Raw genomic sequence first — 19564 nt, forward strand, 5'->3', positions numbered from 1 at the left:
CTTTATTGAGTAATTCAGATATTAATGCAACATGTCCATTGAGCTAACAGACTCTTAAGAGGGATTGAATTCTTTCTACTTAAATTTGTCATCACAAAAGAATATTTATAATTTAGGAAATGTTGACATCTTGAGCAATGTAATATTCTTTTGGGATATAAATTCCAGGGGTTTGGAAGGTACTTTTCTGCACATTTCTGAAACAATACTGCATGGATGACTACTTATAGATGCAAAATGTAGCCCTACGTATGATCTTAGTCTTACAAAGGGCTAATGAATAGTACTTCACATGTCTACTACAATTTTTCACATTAAAAGTTGAAAAAAGCTTAACTAAGTGCACTACAGAAGAAAATGCCAATAAATATTTCTTTCTCCTATCTCTCAAAAGGAAAGGTAATTCTCATATCTACCTTTGTGGTACTTACTCTTTTGATACTTTTTCCTGGTTTCAGCTGGCAGCTCCTTGCTGTATTTAACTGTGCTGTGTTAAGGAACATGTGACTCTGCACTGGTCTAACAGGATAGGGTAGGGGAGGAAGATATTTCCTCTACCCACTCTGGGTCCTTCTGGCTGGAAAATGAATTAAATTCACATGAGACAGAATAACAGGAGAAAATTAAACAAAGCTTTATAACATGTATACATGGGAGAGGCTCAGGCAAGCTGAGCAACTCCCCAAAATGGCTGAAGCCACCACCTTAAATATCATGTTTAGCTCAAGACAAAGGAGGATGTTGTGGGTGGGGAGAGTCAGTTATGGGAGATTACCAGAAAAGCACAGTAAACAAGGGTAAGGTTATTATTCAGATTTAAGTCCTTGCCTTCCTCATTGATAAGAGTTTCTAGACCTAAGGTCATCCCTCCCTCTTCCTGGTACAGAGAGGGAGACACCTTTATAGATGGAGATTTCCTTTACAAATGTAAATGTCTCTTAACAAAGGGTCAGCAAATTATACTTTTCAGAATTTCTTTCCTGTCTGCAGTTTTTAAAAGTAACCAGCCCAAAATAATCCTCAAGCCAAAGAGATATATCGTGGGGTGGCCCATTCCACTCCCCCACAATAGTCAACCTGCATTAACTCTCTAGGCATCTTCTGGAGGGTCTAGAGTTCTTGAGTTTCCCATTTTCATATCATATAAAGACTCTCATTAGGGACTTTTTCTTATTTTAAACCTTGGAAACGTTTTCCTTTGGTCTCTGTCATGAAGGGAAGAAAGTCTAATGTAAGGGAGGAGAACAAAAGAACTCCCTCTGGGTTTTGGAAGATCTCCTATCAATCTGAGCAAGAACTGGCTTTCCTACACCAAAATTAATGATATTTATGTTCTTCTGCTCAGTATTCCGGAGGTGCACTGGGATAATCTGAATGAATAAAGGATCTTCAGTGACCTGGGTTCTAATGTCACTAACGAACCTTTTGCATAGTGAACTTTGGCAAATCAACTAAAACAGGTAGCAGTGACACTGTCCTTTGAGACAATGAGATAGAATAACAACATCAGACAGAGGCCAGGGGCACATTCTACTAGAGAGAAAAAACACACAAGCCTGATTCAGTCTCCTACTACAGTTTCTAAGGATGTTGACGTAAGAGATTTTAGTCAGCACAATATTTTGCTTTACCCAATTTCCCATGATATAATTGTTTGTAAAGTATCTTTTCAATATGAAAATGCACATTGAGAAAAATTACTATGAATTCAATGATATTGCAAAACGAATTTATATCTTTTCAGTCACAGGAGCATTTATCTGCATTTGAGAGACAGGGTCAAAATACATGACAGACACGTTCTTTATTCTGCCTACAGACAACACTTTGTAAGAGCATGATTACATGGATGACTCAAAAACAGTTCACCCAATTGAAAAACACTGATCTAATATTCTTGCTTTGAAATATCTGCCTCTGAGAACTTGAAATAAGTGCATATTTAAAAGGAACCCAACTGAGAATATTTTAAGACATAAAACTAAGGTTTGGAGAACTGGTTAACAAACGCTGCTTTTGGTCAATTAAAAAAGAGAAATAAAATTTACAGTAACTTGGAGATGAGGTGACTATTTAGACACCTGGAAAAATCTTGTAGGATTACATATTAGTTACTTTAGAAATTTATGGTTTGCTGATTTTAGACCAGGACTTGCAATTAATAAATTTGTCATGATTAAAGAAGAAAGCTCCTGTGGTAAAGGGAGAATGCCTTTGTTGCTGACTGTTTGAATAAATAAAGCTGCTCTTTTTTTATTAGTGTTTATTATATCACCATTGCTTTTATGAAATTATGAATTTCTTTCCCTAATTTTTATTTTGTTTTAATTAAAACAAATATTTTTAATTTTTATCATTCATTTCATATTTCTAATAATTGTACACAATAACGTTGTCTTTATTATTAGGATTTATGTTGTGTGAGACAATATATGAGAGGAATAGGCTGTTACTACGCCAATAAGTATTCAAATTTTTGGTCAGGGGCATAGAAAGAGATTAAATAGTGAATTTGATTAAGATTTATGAAAATTATGACTTTATATGCTGGATTTGAACTGATGAGAATAAATAATAACCATCAACCAGTATTATGCAGCTACAGAAAGGTTTAGTCTTTGGTATTTTATTATTTTCTTTTCATCCCCTTTTCTTTTTTTTTTTTTTTTTTTGGTTAATGTATGCAGTATGTTGATATATGTAATTTACCTAACCAATATTTTTGCATTTAGAAAATGTCTTGATTTTAATAAATACATATTACAACAAGTCATCCTTTTCTAGATGATTATCTTAGATTTTTCAAACATATAATCATATTATGAGTAATTTGTAATAATTTTTCCATGCATTCACTAATGGGATTTACAATACGTTGAAGTTATCCTATTGTGCAGCTTTTAAACAAAACTTCTATTTTTATGAAATCTACCATGCATAGTGTAATTTTGGAGGTATCCATAATCCAGCTTGAGGAACAGAACATTATCTGTAACTTAAAAATCTCATATTTGTCCATCTCTGATCAAATCCCTCTTTAACTCTCATAGATGAATTCATGGACCACTTAGTTTCTGTTTGCACTCCTCTTCATCCTGCCCTACATCTGAGGAGGCTGACCAGTATAGACTGTGTGCACAGACTCCCTTTCCAGTGGATTTGACTGTGTTCAGCCATTGAGAGCCCCTTATTACACCATTGTCAAGTTTAGTACCACGATTATGCTGTTCTCATTTTTGAAATGTGTAGATAGTCCTTTAACTATGCCCTAGAATTGTCTGTGTAGAACTGGTATTAATTCTTTCTTAAACATTTACTAAATACTTTATAGAAACTTTTATATCCTGAAAGTTTCTTTATGAGATGATTTTCAGTTGGGGATTCGAAGTTTCTAAAAGATACATGAGTATTCAGATTTTATATTTTTTCTCTACCAGTTTTGATGTTATATTTTTGCAAGAATGTTAACACTATTTACAAATTTATGGGTAAAATTATAATTAATTATCTTGCTTTTATATCTATATCATGTGTAGTGATGTGTATTCTAGTTCTTAATATAATTTATAGATTCCTCACTTCTTTTTCTTTGATCACTCTTGAGAGAGATTTAACAATTCTCCTTTGGCTTTGCAGGTCTTTACTTTCCAATCACTCTCTTTGTTTGCTTCTTCTCCATATCTACAATCTCTGCTTCAATTTTTTTTTCTTCTTTCCAATTTAGTTAGGGTTCATGTCATGACTTTCCTAATTTTTTTTGATTAATACTTAGATTATTGATTTCAAGGTTTTATCATTTTTTCTAATGGGATTGGGACTCCAAATATGCTGCTAATTACCACTTTCTATTTCTCCCACAAATTTGGGACTTTACATCTTTATATGACTATATCAAACTTTTTTTAACATTTGTTGTGATTTATTCTTTGATCAATGTTTTATAATAGATGCTATTTCATAATATCCAAGTGTATGGTGATTTCCCTTTTTTTTTTTCTTCTTTATTTCCATTCTGGTCAGAATTCATTCCCTTATAATTTTTAATATTTGTGTTATACTGCAACATATGGCTTTTCTCTGCAAATATTTTCTAAGTATTTGCATGAAATGCCAGTTCTAGAGTAGTTGGATGCAGTATTTTATATGTGTCAGTTAGTTCAAATTTACGTATTTCACTTGTCCAGTTTTTTACACTTAAATATGTTTTATATCTTTCCACATTTGTTATTGTTTATTTTCTTTATCAATTACTGAGAGTAGTTTGCTAAGATAGCCACTATAGATTTGTCTATTCCTCTTGAAAGTTCTAGTGATTTTGCTATGCATATTTTGATCCTCTGTTATTAAAGACATATGAATTCAGAATTATATTAGCTGAAAAAGTTTTGTCATTTTGAAGTCTTTCTCTTTATTCCTAGGAATTTTTTTTTCATTTGATAATAAAGGATACTTGGCCTTATTGTTAACATAGGTACACCAGCTCTGGTTTTTTTCAGTATTTGTATTATATATATATTTTCCATGATTTTACTTGAAGCCTGTACACATATTCTAGATGTGTCTCCTGTAAGAATATTACGTACTTTAAAAAAATGTATTCTGACAAGACTTGTATTTAAGAATAGCACTTATTCCATATAAACTTATGAGTAACAGTTTAAAAAGAAAGTTTTCCCCTCGTATAACAGAAATTAACTGGACATTAAACTTCTTAACACTGTGTTTTCAGCTTCTAGCTGATAAAAATGATACATCAGCTATATTACTAGGCAACATCACTTATAGTAATTCTAACCCTGAATTGGTAAAATGCATGTGTACTGGGAGGGCTGTGAACAAACTAAACATATTGAGTAACCACAGCTTTGGCCTTCCCTAAGTGTGATAACTCTTGTATCTTGGCATGTCCCATATAGGTACCAAGGAAGCTCTGTTCATGGATTATTACAAGAGACTTGAACTCCTAGGAGGCAGACGCTTCTAAGCTTAGGTAGGTCTGTACTGATCCATGAGAATTATCATTCTCTTGCACTTGGAGTTCCAAATGAGGCTAGTGTTGGAGGTTTCAAGGACTGAGGAACACCTAACGTTACTATTAGGACACAGTGAGTTTCCTGCCCACAATACTTGTAAGTTAATTATCTCTCTATCTACCTTTCATCTGTCTAGATTCTACAGTAAGATACACCAAGCATTTAACAAGGAAATCATATGGTAATTTTGGGTTGTCTCCATAGATAGTATCACATAACTCTAATTTTTACTGAAATTAATAGACAATATTTGTTAATTTACAAAAAAATAAACAAACTGAATGAAGAGATAAAATGGATCTTTGCCCTCATCTCTCCTGTTACCTTACTAGTATTGTTGTGTAACTTTTTTTGTTTATCTTTGAGAATCCTATGCCCATAACTAATTTTCCCCCAAAGTTAGTTATTCTATAGATTTCTTAGTGACTTTTGAACAAGAGCCACCAAGATATTTTTTTATTCATTCAATTGATCCCCATGCACTTAAAGAAGTTTAGAAATTTACTGAAATATCAATTTTATTAGGATAAATGCTGTCTATGCTTAGAGAAATAAAAACACTTCTTTAGATTTCTTTTGCTTGCTATATTTTTTCTCTTCAGGAACCTACAATACAGGAAATTATTCTACAGGTTTTAAAATGAAACAATATTTTTGCTGAGAAGACTGTTATATGGTACAACAGATGGAAACAAAGAGAGAGATGATTGTTTCCAAAGTATATGTGGGAACACACTGGACAGCCTGACCAGGAGATTTGTATGTCTAATTAACATAAACTTTTTATTGTGTGCCAGTCTGTCTTAAATCTACGTGTCTGCCACACTCACAAGTTAACAGTTACTACATAAAAAACTGAAAAACCTGTTAGCTTGAAATAACACTAACTATTATCTTTCACAATTTGAAGTTGACCAGGTTTAGCTAGTCAGTGCTTTTGCTCCACTAGGTGTTGGCTTGGCTGGGATTTTAGCGATCTGGAGACTCAACTCGATTAGAATGTCTAAAACAGCTCGCACACATGGCTGGCAATGTTGGCTAGCATTTGTCTGAGAGTTCAACTTGGGCTGTTGACTGGAGTGAGTCAATATCCTGCCGTAGCCATGTATATAGTGAAATTTTCTCACCGCATGGTGACTGGTTTCTAACAGAAAGAATGCTAAATTCATGAAAGAAACTGCATATTTCTTAAAAGCTCAGAATACACATTTTATCACATTCACTACTTTCTGTTGGTGAGAACAAATCACAAATCCAGCTTAGATTACAAGGAAAATACATAGATTGCACTTCTCTGTGGGGATATCAGTAAATTATTTAAGGTCAGCTTAAATTCACAACAGTCTGCAAAACAGTATTTAAAAGAAAAATTATAGGGGCCAGCTCAGTGGCATAGTGTTTAATTTCAAATGCTCTGCTTTGATGGCCCGGGGTTTGTGGATTCAGATCCTGGCCACAGACCTACACACAACTCATTAAGCCATACTGTGGTAGCATCCCACATACAAAATAGAGGAGGATTGTCATAGATGGTAGCTTAGGGACAATCTTCCTCACCAGAAAAAAAGAGAGAGAGAAAGAGAGAAATTATAGCTTTAAGTAATTATAATAGAAAAGAAGAAAGGTTTAAAATCAACAATCTAAGCTTCTGTAATAGACATAGTAAAAATAAAACCAAACTAAACACAAAAGTAGCAGAAAAAAATAATAAAGAATGCAAATAAATGACACAGAAATCTGTCAAATAAAGAAAATCAATGATAATCTAAGCTGGATTTTTAAGACAACCAATGAAATTGATAAATATCTGAATAGAATAAACAAAAGCAAAGAAGTGTATCAATAACAAATAAATAATTTAAAAACACCATTCCATGTATTTCAGTTATTAGTAAGGAACTGTTACAAAATGTATTATGGCAATAAAATTAACAAGCTAGATGAAATGGAAAATTTTTCCGAAAATTATAAATTACCAAAGTTTACTCAAGAAGAAAGTGAAACGTTGAATAGTCCTATAACAATTATAGAAACTTAACTCTTTTTCAAAATTTTTCCTTCAAAAAATCCAAGCTATAAAAATTACCAGTGAATTGTCTCAAATACTTAAGAAACAATACCAATCCTACACAAACCCATTCAGAAAATAGATTAGGAGGGCAGACTTTCTAATTCATTTTATGAGGACAGGATTATTATGATACCAAAACCAGAAAATGACATTACAAGAAAAGACATCTACAGACTAATACTCCTCATAAACATAGCAATATTCTTGATGAAATGTTAGGAAATACAGCAATATATTAAAGAATAATAAATTGTGACCAAGTAGGAATTACCCTAGAAATCCAAGTAGGTTTAATATAAAAAAGGCATCAATGTGGGACTACTACTTGTGTGATGATGGAGTAGAGATACTTTTCTATTTCTCCACTAAGTACTATTAAAAATCCTCAGCACTGTGTATGTAACAAATAAAAGAAGATTCCAAAAGGTGGAGAAAAGAGGTCAGACTGGCTAGAAAACTTGGGAACCAAGGAATAACATAGTGGTGGGTTCTTTGGGTTTTCTTTTTTATCTCATACACCCGAAACTTGGAGTTTCATAAGCTGACAACCTGATAATGTTAATGAGTACAGACAACAAAATAAAGTAAAATGTAAACCTGTTTTCTAGACAATCAGGAAAAAAGCAGCAGCTTGGAAATGGAACACTTTTAGACAATAGTGGCTTTATCTAACCAAACACACAGGTAATCCTGTGTCACTATTCCCACCTACACCAGTAATGGCTGAATGAGGAGACTAGGTTTCTATGCTCAAGAGGCTGTAATGAGGCACTCCAATGCCACCTCTGGAGTGGTATCAGAGAAGGCTGAGTAGAAAGCCAAGACTTTCACTCTCGTGATGTGGTCATGAGCAACCCCTACCCTGTGGTATCAGTGGACTTCCATCATCTTCTGGCAGTACCAAGACACCTTTCCTTTTCCTCACTGAGGTGGTGTTAGAGGAGGCTTTGCAGAGAGTCAAACATTCACCAAGGACCAGAGGTAATGAGCCCTCTCTCTCTCCCCTCCGCATTGTGTCACTGGAAGTCTTGTGGAAAACATTGATGGGCACTTTTACCCCTTCAGCCACTGTGATATCAGCAGAAGTTAGTGGGGACCTAGAAAGCCCCTCCCTGTCCAGCAGTAATGAGGAGCTCCTCTTCCCCTGGTGTCCACAGGTGCCAAGTACAAGACGTGGACTTGCACCGTATCTGGCAGTGACATGGCTGAGTCCCCACTTTCTGAGGCTGGACTGGTGTCAGAGGAAGCCAGCTAAAACAGAAAATCTAGGTACGATTCAGAGACTCGTAACATAATAACAAATCTGTCCAGGTTTCAATCAAAAATCACCTGTAATACCAAGAACCGGGGAAATCTTAGCCTGAATGGAAAAAGACAATTAACAGAACTCAACACTAAAATGACAGAGGTGTTAAAATTACCTGATAAAAACTTTAAAGCACCTATCATAAAAATACTTCCATGAATAATTATGAAGATAGTTGCAGGAAAAAAGAAAGAAAGTCCCAACAAAGGAATAAAAGGCCAGAGAACCAAATGGAAATTTTAGGACTGAAAAAATTAATTAAAATTTGAAAATTCAATTGATCGCTCAAGAGAAGAATGGACGGAATAGAGAAAAGAGTCAGTCAACTTGAAGAAAGGACAACAGACATTGCACAATCTGAATTAGAAAGTAAACTGATTAATAATAATAATAATAGTAATAATAGCCAGAGCCAAAGGGACCTCTGGGACCATAACAAAAGATATAACATTTTTGTCATCCTAGCCTCTGAAGGAGAGGAGAAAGATGTTGGGGCTAAAAAAAATCATTCAAAGAAACAATAGCTGAAAACGTCTTGAAATGAAAATAGAACATATTAATAATTTTGGGACACAGCTAAAACAGTGCTGAAAGAGAGGTTTATGGCACTAAGTACATTAGAAAAAAAGAAAAGTCTTGAATCAATAATCTAAGCTCCTGGTCCAACAACATGGAAAAGAGAAGCAAAATAAGCCCAAAGCAAGCAGAAAGAAGGAAATACTAAGGCTAAAAGCAGAAACTGAATGAATCAAAAACAGGAAAACAACAACAAAAGTCAATGAGACAAAAAGCTATTACTTTGTAAAGATCAATAAAATTGAGAATGAAAGAGTGAACTTAGATGCAATAGATCAATATTCAAAAAATGAAAACTACCACAACTCACCCAAAAATAAATGATTTGAAAATTCTTTGTACCTGTTAAGTAAATTGAATTATAATTCAAAAGAAAACAAAAAAACTTCCCCAAAGAAATCTATAGGCTCAAATGTTTTCAATGGAGAATTCCACCAGATGTTTAATGAAAAATTAACACCAATTCTATACAATCCCTTCTAGAAAATAAAAGAAGTAACACCTTATTTTATGAAAGTAGTGAAGGAACACTTACTTTATTCTATAACGCTAGTGATGCCAAAACTAGCTACGCGATAAGTGATTAAAGACTTCATTGTTACTTTCATTTTTGGTTTGTTGCCATAATTGACTACTCTGACACCTGGGAGCTCCACTTTCTCCAGGTCAGTAGAGTTCCTAACACCATTAAAAATGTGTATGTGAATTACAAATGTTCTTCTACCAGTGAATGGACCAACAAGCCAGTACATTCATACATGGGAATACTACTCAGCAATAAAAAGGAACAAACTACTATTCATGAAACAATAGGAATGGATCTTGAATGGATCGCTAAAAAGAAAAAAGCTTAACACAAAAGAATACATATTTCATCAATATATTCATATAATATTTTCTCCTAGAAGTTTTACAGTTTTACATTTTACCATAGTCTTGTTTTATTTAGAGTTAATTTTTATAGTATAAGATGTGATGCATAGGTTGATGTTTATTTCTTTGAATATGGATGCCCAATTATTCTAAAAATACATATTGGAAAGACCATACTTTCTTGATCTAATTGCCTTTGTACCTTTGGCAAATCTTACTTAAATATATTTGTTCAGATTTATTTCAGGAGTGTCTATTCTCCTTAAATGACTTATGTGTATAACTTTTCACCAATACCACGTGGTTTCTATCACAGTAAAATTATAACTGTTTGTTACGTGAAACTTCACAGTTTGTTCTTTTTCAAAATTGTTTGTGTCTAGTATATTTTTGCTGCCTTTTCACATAAAATTTAGAATCAGACTGTTAATACTAAAAAAATATCTGCCAGGACTTTGGGATTGCAATGAATCTGTGGATCAAATAGGGACAACTGCCATGATAAAAACGTTGATTCTTTGAATTCAGTAACAGTATCTCTCTTCTTTTTTAAAATGTCTTCCATACGAATTTTTTAGACTTATATATAAGTACTTCATTTTCTTTCAGTAATGGCATTGTTTATTTTGAATTTCAACTATTCGTTGCTACCATAAAGAAACAAATTTATTTTTGTAGGTTGACTTTCTATCCTGTAAACTGCTGAACTCATTTATTATATTGAGCTTGTTTATGGATTCGACTTGCCAGCAGTGCTCTAAGATCCACCTAAGAAAGGTGCTCATGGGATTTGAAATACGGAAATTAAGGAGATGACAACACAGTTTCGCAGCAGTTCTTGGCAGTACGAAAGAGTCAGCTGTCAGCCAACATGAGATTTTGCCAGCCACATCCATGCATCCTGAGAATCACCAGCTCTATCGCTAAAGATGCCTAAGGTCAATGATGGACATTTTCTCATACTTAAGCACTATACGCAATTTTGTCATTTCCTTTGAGTCCCTAGTTCTTATGTTGGTTATGTATCCTCTAACATCCTGCCCTGTATTAACACTCCTAGTGCCTGAAATATCTTGGCTATTTCTGTTTTCCTTCCCTAATCCCACTTAATATAGTTATTTTAACAGCTGGAACATTGAACTAATCCAGATAATAAATTTTAAAGCAGCAAACTAAGATGTTGGTATGGAGAGTGAGAACATTAGAAAGATTTGACTTATATTTGGAAGTAAAACCCACAAGATTTGATGAATAATTTGATGTAAGAATAGGGAAAGAAGCAGTACAGATGAATGCCAGATTTCTGGTTTGGCAAGTTGGGTGAGGTGATATTCACCAAGTAAGACAACAGGTAGAGAGCAGGTTTGGTAGGAGAGAGAAAATGATACTTTCAGTTTTTGAACCCTGATTTTTATGTGCAGTCAGATATCAATACAGAAATGTAGATGAGACGCTTGCATTGGCAGTTCTAGACATGCTCTACAGAAGGAATGGCTTGTGGGGCAATCTGCATAGCTCGTGTTATCACCAGGATAATTATCTCTCAGGTGATTTTACTTAGCAAGGATATTGTGTTTTCTTAGATAGCATGCTTAGTTGAGGTTATTTTGGGGGTTAAGGGCCAAAAAAATGTTTTGGTTTATGTTATCCATTGCTCAAGCCACTTGTTTATGGTGAAAATTAGAAAGTCAGATATTTAGGCTTTGGCTGCGGTAGGAGTGGGTTAGATAAAATTTTAAAAGGGAGGATATATAGAATGAAAGAACAAAACATAGTCAATAGTTAATTACAGAAGACAAATATTTAATGGCAAACTTAGGAAAGCCCTAAAAAGAGAAGAGAGAGGAAATGAGTGTTGTTTTTTAAATCCAGTGTTGAAGAATGTACTAAGAAAAAGAAGTTATACAATAAAAAATAACAAATATTTATCGAGCTTCTGAAACTGTCGACCTACAAAACAGAAAGCAGTTTAAAAGGCACAGCATTTACTCAGGATCAAAGAATTGCAATTCGGGGAGCAGAGATTCAGGTAGAAACCCAAATAGTGTCCTGCTAGCGAGTAAAAAAAAAAAAGCCAGAGGCTTTTAAAGGCAAAGAAGGGAGGTTGTGTTACAAAGAATGTTAATGGAGTTGGAGACAGGATCTAGTCTTGGCTAAACATTGACCAACTGTTGACTCTAGCTTCAGAAAATCCACAATCCCCAGTCTTTGTGATCAGGATGTCTGTTCTGCTGACTTCTCAAAGAGTTGCTTGTAAAACAGTTGCCGTTTTGGCCCATCCAAGGTTCAAGACAGCAAAGCAAGTTCTCTGGAAAGGCAGTTCTGACTGCGTTTTAAAATGGCTCCATTATAGTCACTTTTGACAGAAACAAACACCTTAAATAACCTCATTTACCCTCATTAAACAAACAAAAAATCAAACAACTGAAAAAATTCTGACTTATAGGCTGTTAACCCAAGTTCACAGTTAATAAAACCAATAAAACTGAAAGCTTAGATGAACTTGAGGCAAGCCACATAGGGAGAGTTAACTGTATCCTAAACACACATTCCAAGTCAGAATTTAGCGGTATTGATTTAGTGAAATCTAGTAAAGAAATACATTTGGTCTGGAGCGTTTACTTGTCACAAATACTTTTAGGGGAAGGCATGATTCATGATGTATCTTTAAGTCTAGGAAAAAGAAAAGCAAACAAACATACTGAAAAAAGAACAATGATACTCATTATCTATACTATCCTATTGTCCTCAGTTCCTTATTAGGTTGATGCTAAGGATGTGGTTCTCCAATAAGGTACCCAAAAAATTCCAGCTACTAGTGACCATTTTTAAGTGACTAAATTTACATTGTGCTTTATATATTTGATTCTTTCGTGATATCATTGGTAAGAATCAAGAGCTGATGAAATATGTTACTTGGACAAGGCAACGAGCTGACCCTTCACTATCATAAATTTGCCAAGAGAGTGCCACTGTTTAAAGAGTGTTGATATGCATCCTTAGGTGGCCCTTATTTTCTAAGGGCCTTGCAGTCACAGGTACACATGCTTTCCATAAAACCAAGTTGGCCAAATGAAATTGACTGATATAAATTTGGATGGTATTTTCTTTTCTCATCTTTAAACAAGAGTAGCCAGCTTCCAACTCTACCTTTCAGTGAAAAATATGACCCAGGCAGGTATGTCAACAAAAATAACTATGATAACAATGAAAATGATCATTGCTAACATTGCTAAGCAATTTTAGGATGACCAGCAAAGTCTCAAGATTGTAAATGACAGGCCAGAGTGCAAACCTAGATGACCTAACACCAGGACACTTAAACTAGCCAATACACTGTGGCTGAGAATCACGTAACTGACCCTCTTGGATTAAAGAGAGGGTCAGTGATGAACACCCAAAGATGAGTCAATTAGTTCTTTTAAATTGACACTTCTATTGGAATTGTTGGCCAGGAATTTCTTCCCTTTGTATCAAAAATTAAAAAGAGTGAATTGGAGGCTGCGAAGTGCTATGCTATTTATCATGTGGTGAAAGAGTATCTCTTAAAGAAGAAAAGAAAATTTAAACAAATAAATGATTTAGAAAAAACAGAGAGAGAGAGAAGCATGCAAGAATGAGATTGAGTAAGTCATGAACATATGAATCCTTTTTGGCTCCTGAGCTAAGGAGAATTTCCTAGAATTACAAGTCTTCCTAGGATTACCAATCCAGTAAGTATTTTTTTCTTAATCTGGTTTTATTTTTATGTGTACTTGGCAGCAATTTGTAGCATTGTTTTATAGAAACACGATTACATGCCATTATCTTTCCTTTAAGTAACAACACTAATTAGAAAAGTTCTACATTCATGAAATTGTTCTTAGTGGCATAGTTTTTTATTTTAATTAATTATTTCCTGATAATATAAAAATTAATGTCCCCCTAGTCAACATTGTTTGATTCTTAATGTTTGTTTGTTTGTCAGTTATCCCTGTACCTCATAAGTTTCCTCTAAGTATCATTTTAAAATGTATATATATTAAAGCAGTGGATTTATATATTACATATAAATATATATAAATGTAAGTACATACATAAGGAGGTACATTCATATGTACATTATATGATTTAATAGATGAAAAATAATAATGCCATGTTCTGTTTGAATAAATTAGGCAGTGATAAATGTTGTCACACTGTATAGAATTTGGAGTACATACAATAACATAGGAAGTGACTTTAGTCATTTCTTTGTGTTATACCATCGGAAAATGCTACAGATCATTCCACAATAATTTTGTGCTTGAATTCACGAAAAGAAAACTTGTAAGGACATTGAATCCAAATTAACATAAACAATTATATTTCTAAGTATAAGTAAGAAGAGAGAAGAAGTAAAGCAATAAATTACTTATTGTTCTTTGGTAAAAAATGTGTGTTTGCCGTAATTATAAACTGATGTCAGATCAATATTTTCTAGGAAATTATCTTTCTCACAGCGTCCTTAAGTGCTTGTTTCACCTGCTGGTTCCTTAAGTTGTAAATAAATGGATTCAGCATAGGAGCGACAGAGGTGTTGAGGATAGCTACCCCTTTTGCCAAAGCAACCCCTTCCTTTGCTGATGTTTTCACATACATAAAGATGCAGCTTCCACAAGAGATAGACAACGATCACATGCGAAGAACAGGTTGAGAAGGCCTTTTTTCTTTGTTGAGCTAAGGGGATTCTCAGAATTGTTCTGAGGATGTAAGAGTAGCAGAGAATTACTAATGTCAAAGCAGACATAAGAGTAAGCACAGCTATTGGGCCGGCTCCATGGCCAAGTGGTTAAGTTCGCGTGCTCCGCTGCGGTGGCCCAGGATTTGGATCCTGGGCGCGGACGTGGCACCGCTCGTCAGGCCACGTTGAGGCAGCATCCCACATCCCACAACTAGAAGGACCTGCAACTAAGATATACAATTATGTACAGGGGGGTGGGTTTGGGGAGATAAAGCAGAAAAAAAAAAGAAGATTGGCAACAGTTGTTAGCTCAGGTGCCAATATTTAAAAAAACAAAAAAGAGTAAGCACAGCTAAAACAAAGCTCATGAGCTCTAGAGTACTTGCGTCTGTGCAGGAGATTTGCAGTAAAGGGGCAGAATCACAGGTGAAGTGGTCACTGACATTGGAGTCTCAGAAATCCAGCTGCAGGTCCATGGCGAGTAGTGGAAGAATTTCCAAGAAGCCAGCCAGCCAAGAACTGACTACACACTGGTAGCAGATGTTGTTACTCATGATGGTTGTATAATGTAGAAGTTTGCAGATGGCCACATATCAATCATAGGACATAGAGGCCAGAAGAAAAAACTCTGCTCAAGTGAAGAGGATCAGGAAAAACAGCTGAGCTGCACAAGCATTACAGGAAATAGATTTGTTTCCAGTTAGGATGCTTATCAAAAATCTAGGATTACAGACAGAAGTTAATGAAATTTCTAAGAAGGAGAAATTCCTAAGGAAAAAAATACATGAGGGTCTTCAGGTGGGAATCCAGGAGGAGAGGAATGATGATAGTTAAGATTTCCAGCGACACTCACTGTATATGTGAGAAATAAAAAGAAAATCGCAGCCTGTAGTTCTGGATTATCAGTCAGACCTACGAGGATGAAAGCTGTCACTGATGTCCTATTTTTCATTTCTGGTGGTTAATGTATGGATTAAAACTTGAATGTAAGACCTGAAACCATAAAACTCCAGAAGAAAATATAAGAGAAACTCCTCTTGAACATCAATCTTAACAGTGTTTTTCAAATACCATGTCTACTCAGGCAAGGGAAACAAAAGAAAAAGTAAACAAATGGGACTGCATCAGAGTAAAAAGCTTCTGCAAGGCAAAGGAAACCATGAACAAAATGAAAAGACAACTCACCAACTGGGAGAAAATATCTGATTTTTGACAAAAATTCCTAGTAAAATAATTTTTAAAAATCTAGCTAATAGTTGAGCATGAAACAATATGTTCAAAAACACGTTATTGAAATATAGGATTGCTCACATATAGAATTTAGATGTGAAATGTATACATACTTTATGTTTGTTATTTAGAACTATCTTGGGCAACCACACCAGGAATATGCAGGTCTTTCTAATGTGTAAACGTACCAATATTAAGGAAAGCATTCCATGTTCTATATATTGCAGTTAATTGACAAAAATCATCATTTAATATATTTTTACATTTTAATTTATTGATTTAACTATTGAATGAATGTATATATTTATAACGGAGGGAGGGAGAGAAACTCACCAGTGGGCAGTAATCAATGCTGTACAATGAATAGAAGTTGAAACATCATATAAAAATAAACTGAGAATACTTACATATTATCAAAAGATTGATGGTTAGTGTTAAATATTGAATCAAACTAACTTTCTCAATTATCTTAAATCAGAAGACAAGCAGTAGGCTAATATTTCATGGAGAAATAACTGTTTTGCACTCTTTTCCCACAAAGCTATACATTCCCTCATAAAAATCTTTATATTTCCTCTCAAAACATCTAATGGAACAGTTTCCTCATGTTTTCCCCACCATTGTCCCAAATCTGAAATCTTGAAATATTCCACCTGCCATCTTAACACCAAATCTTCGAGGAAAGTTACAAAAGAAAAACGATCTAGAATTATTTTTTGATAAGCTATTCTGATATTTCACAGAGAGCCATTTCTGTTTATTTTCTTTAGGAAAATAGTAAACATGGCACATTTAATGTGTTTCACTGCAGAATTTTTTTTTTTTTTTTTTTTTTTTTTGCTTCAGAAGTAATCTTTGAGATAAATTCTTAATGACATTGGGGCAAATAGTAATAAGGCGCTGATGAATCACGCACAAGATCAACTTTGGGGAATATATTTTAACTGGCTTATTATGAGACCTGTGTCTGGGGAGAAGTTTGAGGAAATTATTCAGGAGGAGGATGGCCAGGTATGTGGGGAGGGGAGAAGCTTAGAAAAAATAAACCAGCATTTTCTGATAGTCATTTTCCCATGACCCATGCATCATTCTTAACACTGTGGAGAATCAGTTAAAAATATGAAAGGCAAAACAGGCAGAGGACTATTTTTTAAAAAGCACCTGGTTCCACTGTCTATGAAACAATTTTAAAATTATTGAAGACTTTAAATACATCAGTCTAGCTAAAATTTTCATAGGAAGTACTTCTTGCATCATCAGTTGAGCTAAGTAACTAGTATACATCTTAAATTAGAAGCAAATCAAATTTCACCTTTATGTTTCTATACGATTTCCAACACGTCAGTACAAAATCCAAATATATTTTATATTGTATACCAAAGCTATTCTTTACTGATGAACAAATGAAGCAAACTTGTTCCACAGTGAATAAATACAATGCTAAGAAATATACCTTCTTTGAAATAGCATCTTGTTGAACATATAAGTGAAAACTAGTATATTTAAATTATTTTTGTGTAACTAATAATGGTACTTCAAAAACAAAGGTTTACTAGTTGGATTATTAGAGACTTTGTGACCACTGTAGAGACAAATATAATTTAAGAAAAATTCACAACATGAATCCTTTTAAAGAGGTTGTCTTCACACAATACACACAATTTTTTTTTCAGTTTTTTTGATGAGGAAGATTCACCCTGAGCTAACATCTGTGCCAATCTTCCTCTATTCTGTATATGTGATACCTCCACAGCATGGCTGATGAGTGGAGCAGGTCGGCACCCAGGATCCAAACTTATGAACCAGGGTGGCTGAAGTGGAGCGCATGGAACTTTAACCACTCAGCCACGGGGTGGCCCCTTAGTACATACATAGTTTTAAGTCCTTGACACTTAATTATAAAATCTTCATTTTGAGCAATAGTTAACCATTGTTATTAATATATACATTTCCAACTTCGGTTTTAATGGCTGAATATGGTTTCTTTTTATTTATATGCCCTAATGAATCAAATTCCCATTTGTTGAGCAATTCAAATCCCCTATTATAAATAACATTAGAATGTGTAGATATACAGATACACCTTGGCATTATTGTCCTATTATCTTTGGAGAGTAAGTTTCCACAAAAGAAGTTACTGATCGTAACTTTGCATACTTAAAATGTTCATATATGTTTTTACAAATTGCTGTAGAGAAATGGTTGTTTGTATCCCACACTTTTATAAGAATGGCTCCTTTTTTTTTGAGGAAGATTAGCCCTGAGCTAACATCCGCTATCAAACCTCCTCTTTTTGCTGAGGAAGACTGGCCCTGAGCTAACATCGGTATCCATCTTCCTTTACTTTATATGTGGGACACCTGCCACAGCATAGTTTGATAAGCAGTACTAGGTCCTTGCCCAGGATCTGAATGGGTGAACCCTGGCCACCAAAGTAGAGCACACGAACTTAACCACTATGCCACCAGGCCGGCCCAAGAATGGCTATTTTAACACAAGCTCAGCATATGAAAGATGAATACTTTTAATCCTCACCAATGTGATAGAGAATAAAATATCATTCCCCCTACACTTTAGGACAGAGAATATATATATACAAAAGCAGAAAATAGCAAGCATTGAGGAGAATGTGCTAAAATGAGAATCCTTGAGCACTGCTTGTGGGAATGTAAAATGGTGGAACTGCTATGGAAAAGAGTATTATTTCCTCACATAATTGAACACAGCATTGCCATATAATCCTGCAATTCCACTTCTGGATGTATACCCAAAAGAATTGAAATCAGAATCTCAAAGAGATATCTGTAGTCTCATGGTCACTGCAGCCAATAGCCAAGACATGGAAGCAACCCAAATGTTCATTGACCGATGAATGGATAAAGAAAACGTGGTGTGCATATACAATGTAATAGTTTTCAGCCTTAAAAAGAAAGAAAGTTTGACACATGCTGCACTACCAGTGAACCTTGAAGACATTATGCTAATTTTAAAGCCAGTCACAAAAGCGCAAATGTTATGTAATTTCACTTATGTGAGGTACCTAGACTAGTCAAAATCAAAGAATAGAAAGTAGAAGTGTGGTTGGCAAAGATGGGAGGAGGAGATGTTCTGTGCAACATTGTGCCTGTAGTTAACAACATGATATTGTGCACTTAAAAATCTGTTAAGAGGGTAGATCTCATGTTAAGTGTTCTTATCACAACTTAAAAAAAAAGAGGGGGGACCCTTTCACATTCTCCTCTGGGAAGTTCCACACACACAGTTACACTAAAGGAAGAGGGAAGAGGCGCTCCAGAATTTGGAACCTAGGCTGTGCATCCTCTAGCAGCTCCAGGCTTTGTCTGGGCAACCTTGAGGCATAAGCAGCAGCAGGCAGGAGATGTCAGGTTCCCGCAGATTTCCAGCAAAGCTCAGTTCTGGTTGGCTGCCTGCTGAGGAGTGCCCCTTGAAGCCATATTAGGGGACTGAGAAAAAGGTTGATATGCAAAAAAAGCCTGTGTTTAGTTTAGGGTAAGAATTGGCTGTCAGGAAACATTTTATGGTGACTAGGAGAGGGATGCTCTTTTCTCAACTTGGGGGAACATACATGCCATGAATCTTCTGGCTGAGTTTGACGTTGTATGTGCCACCATAAAGTGCTCCTAATTTTGGCATGCCTGCTTTGTTCGGAATGAATAAATTATTGCAGAAGCCATGACCAGGAAAGGAACAAAGAGGTAGGCAGGATGGTGTATGGAAAGTTAACTGAATTGGGGTGTAGATCTAAATTTTCA

At 34.8% G+C, this 19564-nt stretch overlaps 1 pseudogene; it reads right to left on the reverse strand.

Moving 5' to 3' along the window:
* Window positions 1–14317: 14317 nt before the first annotated feature.
* On the reverse strand, window positions 14318–15513 carry LOC103562343 (olfactory receptor 6C76-like; annotated as a pseudogene).
* Between the last annotated feature and the right edge of the window lie 4051 nt (window positions 15514–19564).

The sequence above is a fragment of the Equus przewalskii genome, chromosome 5 (assembly GCF_037783145.1).
Source record: "Equus przewalskii isolate Varuska chromosome 5, EquPr2, whole genome shotgun sequence".
Lineage (NCBI taxonomy): Eukaryota > Metazoa > Chordata > Mammalia > Perissodactyla > Equidae > Equus > Equus przewalskii.